Source organism: Alligator sinensis, unplaced genomic scaffold (assembly GCF_000455745.1).
Source record: "Alligator sinensis unplaced genomic scaffold, ASM45574v1 scaffold351_1, whole genome shotgun sequence".
Taxonomy (NCBI): domain Eukaryota; kingdom Metazoa; phylum Chordata; order Crocodylia; family Alligatoridae; genus Alligator; species Alligator sinensis.
Window position 1 is genome coordinate 311,572 of NW_005842790.1, and position 6,439 is coordinate 318,010.

Genomic DNA, 6,439 nt, shown 5'->3' on the forward strand with positions numbered 1-6,439 from the left:
CCTGCTGCTTAACAGTGTACAAACAATCCTCACGTAAAGCAGAAAAATGCCCTATTCCTTCAAATAGGAAAGCTGAACCTTTTAAACAGATATCTGCTCTAAAAATAGCTTGTCTTAAAGTAAAAAAAACAAGTAAATAAAACAGGAAAAATTAAACGGGTGTCATAAAATAAGTATTCTACACTTGTTACAGTAAACCAACAAATGACATGACTGCCACAAAGCAGACAAAATGAAGATGACTGCCTGATCTAAAATCATCCAAAACATACAATCAGCCATTTTAGAACAAGTGTGAGTCGTGGATTATCATTAGCAATATACAACTTCTTTTAAACTAGAAGTTGCAGAGTTTGCGGAAACAAGTGGAAACAGAGCAGGAAGAAGCAGGTATGGTGTTAATGAAGCTTGTGCCAGGAAATTAGGGCTATTAAAATCAAAATTTTCTCAATGCAACCCCCCCCCCCCCCAAGAGATCAAATGTGGAAGATCCTTAGAAACTGAGATAAATATCAGTTACTTTTTAACTAAACTAGGAAAAGCTGCCCCCCCCTGCCAGTCGAGGTGTGATTTATGCCAAAGCCTATGAGGTGGTGCATGCACTTGGCAATTCCAAATACACAAGCAACTTCGTACTTTGGTTTGGTGAGTTAGGTGGAGAGGTTTATGGAGTGGCAAGGCTTCTCATGATGCAGCCAAACTTTTTACAATATCAGCACTCTACTGTTGCACTCCGTTCAAATAAACAGTAGCAGATTGGGCAGACAGCAAATGCCGACCAGATCCCTATATTTTTTTTGACATGCCAGGAAGTAAGAGAAAAGCAGATTTGAATGATCACAACAGGAAATGAGAAGCAGCAGATAACATAATACTCTGTGGAACAGCACGTACATAGTTTTTAAGTGCAAAACCCTGCAGGGAACTGGGATGCTTATGACACACAACTAATCCAGTTAAAAAACAAAAACAACACGGCATGACCCCAAAGAAGACCTGGGTATTAGTCCAGATAGGACGATATCACAGCTTCAGCCATTGGATGTCTAGGTGAACAAGCCATTTAAAGATCAACTTTTTTTTTTTTTTAATTAATCACCAATGGCTTGCAAATAGTACAAAACAGCTAAATGCTAACTGGCCAAAGACTCTATATATCCTTCTCTTGTGTGAGCAGACAGCATAGGATTCTACAGACTAACACACACCTTACAAAAAAAGAAAAAGAAAAAAGCACTGCATTTCTAACTGTAGCCAGGCATACGCCTATGAAGCATGAGCTATGGGTGACAAATAGCATCAAACATATGCTATCCAAAGCATAACCAAATTGCAGGGAAACTGTGGATATAAGCTTGGCCATTTTCAGCGAACCCAAGTCAAAACTACAGAAATATGACCAAACAGCAAGCCAAGTGCCTGTATCCTAAATACTCTGTATTACAATTGTATCCAAAAATATTAATAACTAAAGTGACCAAACGCATTAATAGTTACTTTGCTATAATAAATGTATTTTTACTAACATGTTCAAATGATTATAAACAGAAAGGCAGCCTTGAGGATAGAAAGAGCAAAGCAGCCTTGTTAGGCCACAGTTGGTAAATAACTGAACAAGGACCAAAAGGCAAGCCATAAAGAAGGTAAGAAATCTGCTCTCTCAAAAATATAAATTTCAATTGATTAACAAGATCTTCATTAAAGTAAAGATTATCAGATGATTAACAGACTAGGGTCAGAGACCTAAAAATAAATAGCCTTAGCTAAGTTGATCCCTTGACCCATTTTCGAGGGCTACTAGAACCTGATTCCATCCAGTTCCAAAAATTCCAGTGAAACAAAGAAACTTAAATAAAACCAATCAAAGATCAATTATTAGAATGTCAAATCAACCATCTATAAATACTGGGCTTGGGGCAAGCAACAAATTGGACCTTTCCCAAAGCTCAGAAGGAAAAAAAAACAACTCAGCAAGAGTCCCTGGGAAAGCCATGACGCCTGGCCAGCAGACCTGTTCTTCCTGAATCCAAGGCTGCGTAAGCATTGTCTTTATTAGTGCCAATAAGTCTTTGCTATTGTATATCCTAATAAAGCTTTTGAGCTGCAACTGGAATGGATTTATTGATCAATTAATCTCACTCCTAACAAGTCCAATCAAAAGGTAACATAACCACCTTGACTGAACAGAAGATAACACTGTCTGAGAGATATTAAACAGGACTCTCCTCCCTCTTAGAGGATTACTAGGAGACTTTGTGCTGCTGTATATACAGAATTTCACTGCCAGGAAGTTAAGTATTATTGTGGTTATGTTTATAAATACAGTAGCTTGCCCATGCACATAAAAGTTTATATAACTGCATCTTTACTGAAAAGCATTTTTTCCTTAAACTGAGTATTAAAACATGAAAATACATCTTAAATTTGAGGGTATTTGAAGGAATAGGGTAGTATCATTATTCCCTAAGAAGGGCAGTAGGAGGAGCATTTAAAACACATGAGAGGAGACTGGAGAAGTAGCATCTAAAAAGCAAACAAACATAACTCTAGTAAAATGCATCGTAAGTAACATGCACCCTGGTAAATTTAGGTAGGAGGATTAACTTAATCTTTTGCTGCTTCTATTCAGGCACATGCATGCATGTATATGCAATCATAGACTGGCTGCCCAGAGACCTTATAATCCAGAAAGGAGAAAAGGTAGCCTTTGCTGTTGATTACAGAACAATGTGCTGCTGCTTAACAAAAAGGCACAATCTACATGGTGGCCTACACTACAATTACATCTTATATCACATCCATGCTGCATACTTGACCTAGCTTTAGATTAGTAAACTAGGGTACTGGTAGCAGTCTAGTCACAGCAGCATGGAGCTCAGCAAGGACCAGAAACCATTACACAAGAAGCAGGATAAATACCCAAATACTGTAGTAATCCAGGAGATCTGCTTCCCCTCTACACAAAGAAACTCCAAACACTTCAGTGAAGCCTCTCTTTCTCCTCTGAGAAAAGCATGAGACCCCCAATTGTTTGGTAAAGCATTACTCCCCCAATATATTCTTAGCATTAAAACACAATCTGTACCACTTTGGAACAATGACAATTCCCCACAAACCCACACTCTTGGAAACAAAATTTAGAAATGCTCTACAAAAAGCTGGCCACTTTAAAATAAGATCTGAATTGTGTCCACATACATGCATGCACATGTGTAATGGGTATTAAGATAAAAACTTTGAATGTACAATGTATCACTTGGACATGATTACATGAATCAGGTTACTGTGTCCTATGTAATAGCTCTCCAATTGTATGCCAGTGTAAAAATGAAGGCCATTTTTCAAAAGCTGGTTCTTAACATATGTAAGTTTCTGTTGCTTCCCATTACCCTGGCATGTTGTCCTTCAACTGCAGTTTGATTCTGGACCCCCTTTCCTGTTGTGTGCTCAGTCACAGTATTTTTTTTTCAGAGCCCTATGATTAAAGAATGGGGTGGGACTAAAGAGGTAAGCTATTCACTGGGATGCTTGTCCAAGACCTACTCCTAGCTAATTTCACCTCTTCCAGTTTCTCTTACCAGGGGTCTGAACTCGTAACGTGTATGTTTCCCCACATTATTATTTGGCTACTTTTAAAGGGGGTGTTCAAAAGTGGTTTTATTTACTTGATTTATGTTGTCCTTTCAAACAAAGGCTCAGGGTGGCTTGCAATAAGAGAACAGATTAATTTATAAAACATATTTTTGTAAGTTTTATTAAAAAAATATAAAACAAGGTTTCTTATAACAGACGTTCTCAGTCCCATATGTGTATTTTCTTTCCCTCTAATGATGCCTTTCCTACACAAGCAGCAGGTTATAATGGGTCTCTTCTTCTAAACTAGGAGAGAGAGAGAAACAGAAATCCCAGTGCCATAGCGCTGGCCCTGACTTTGCCAACCTGCCTGGCAATAATGGCAGTGGGCATCTGCTTTTCCTCTTCTCTCCCTACCTCAGAGCTACCATCAAGTACAGATGTTTTCTTTGAGTCTCCTCTGCAGTCTCCCATTCACCTCTGGGCCCCTGAGGACACTCCTACTAAGCTTTTTAACTCTGCTTAACTTTTAACAGGCTCTCCCATTCTTCCCCATGTTAACACCTCTATTCAGCTGACAATTCCTTTGTATTATCAGCCCAAAGCAGAGCAGGAACTTTTTAATTTCTCTTTTCTTTTCTCTCCCCTCTATCAATACTATATTTGGAATGGAAATCTCTTCAAGCACATATGACAGAGGCAGTAATGATGAATAGCCACTCTGTACATGTTTCTGTCTGTCTCTGTGCCTTTTGTGTGATATACCTGCGACTTGTAGCGGCGACTGACATGGCAAAACAACAGCTCACCACTTTGAGTCAGTAGTAATGTGATTCATCGGAGATGACAAAATAAAGGGCATCCCCACCCCACTACAACCTTCAAGGAATGAGGTGGCTGATGAGTGGGAGGGTTTGCTGCTTGCATCCTCATTCTTCCCTCCTGCTCTTTGTCCAGAAGAAATATTTAAGTCACAGCACTTCACTTTCATTCATTCTGCATCCCATCCCAACCAATTCATTCTATTCCCTCTCCCACCTCCTCTGCTTCTTTAGCCTGTCATTTTCTTGAATTTTTTTTTCTTTTCTTTGTATACTTTCTCCCACAGCCTGCCCACCCACTCTATCAATAAAAGGGGGAGACCACACGGGGGAAGAGAAAGGCTTTTACAGGTAATTTAATGTAATTCGTGGCATTTGGTTTCTTTGTAATGCTTGTGTGAATTCAGTGCTCAAGAAGAGGAAGGATTTAAAACAGTGGCTGGAGCCAAGCAATGTGCAAGTTTGCCCACACATCTTTGCTAGCACATCCCAGGCCTGACCTTCAAAATACCAAGTTCTCTCTCCCTGCTCCCCATAAAAAGTCATCTTGTAAAACCGTCTTTCAGACCACACCAATGCAAAAAGGGCACAAAACCTTTCAAAATCAGAAGAGTAGCATTTTACACCATACTTCTATAAAGGGTACATGACCACCTAATGAGCAAGGTAATAGTGGATCAGGTCACAGAGTTCCAGCCCTGCCTAAGGGAATTTACCTTTGAAAAAAATACAGACTTAGGCCTTACAGCTCCAGAAGTAAAAAGTCAGTTGCTTTCTGTTAACCCTCTATACTATCTCATCTACTATATTCAGGGACAGGACATGCGGCAGGACAGCTTTCAAGAGCACTGATGCAAAATGGAGAGACAGTTCTGTAATTTCTCTTTATGCCTCCACCTTTCTATAGAAAAACACTATCAACAAGAAGTAAATCAATAGTAAAAATGTGTTTCTCTAATAAACCTGCAAAGAAAGCTTGTGCAACAGCTTAACTGCATATTTTAGGGGGAAAATGACAGAAATCTGAACAGTAAGAGCCACAGTCTATTATATAGTGAAATAACTGCCCTGCCTAAATGCTTCGTACATGATAAGGTTCCTGAACATTCAGTAAAGAATTATGGTAAAGCAGAAAATGCCCTCCTTCTGTCAGCTCTAGCATATTAGTTGGCACTACAGTATCATTATTGGAAAAGTGTTTTTGGTACATTTATACAGAGCAGCAACATGATTTAGACATGATTATTTTGTAGTTTAGGACATCATCTTCCATAAAAAGAAATTCATATGCATTTCAAACTACTAGTATTTTAAAATAAGTAGAATTAAAGTGAACATCTTTCTTCAGAAGTTTTAAGCTAAGAACACTGCAAAAATTAAGAAAATGCCCTGCATTTCACCAGTCTGTCTATGTGAGAATGCACCTGTGGCCATAAAAAACTAATCCCCCAAGAAGCAACCTAAAGTGTTGGCTCTGGATTTCTATATTTGCCATGTTTTTATGTGAATTGCTAATAGCAAATTATAGGAGATTAATTTTTATTTCAGATGCTTTACCACTGCCAGCTGCTACTGAACAAAGAAAATACTTCCTAATGGTTAAATCTACTCGATTGTGGATTATTCTCCCAAGAGAAGCAGGAGGAACTCCACTTCTTATGTCATCCAATATCAGACTGGACAAAAAAACCCCCTAAAGAATAAATTGTGGGGAATAACCCAACTGTACGTACTAAACAAGGGAGGTGGATTAGGTGACTTAATATGGTTTTCTAAGGTCTCATTTCTGAGTTTATAATGCTGAAAATTCAACACAGGTCAAAGGAAATCCCAATGCATAACAGAATGACATGGGAGATTTACAGGTCTTGTGTTGCGAGTAAACCTTTGGTATGCTTATATTCTTCAGATCTTACATTTACGTGCAAGTGTTTAGACATCAAAGCTTTGTACAACAAAATGAAGATGAAGGTTGTAAGTGCACATGTATTGGCAGAATCGTTAAAAAAAACTTTTATTCATAGCTGGCTTTTCAGACTAACTAC

At 38.6% G+C, this 6,439-nt stretch overlaps 1 protein-coding gene across 2 annotated transcripts in view; it reads right to left on the reverse strand.

Annotated features, from left to right (window-relative positions):
* Positions 1–6,439, reverse strand: part of NAB1 (NGFI-A binding protein 1) — a 32,044-nt gene that overhangs the window by 10,106 nt on the left and 15,499 nt on the right. The window lies entirely within an intron of this gene.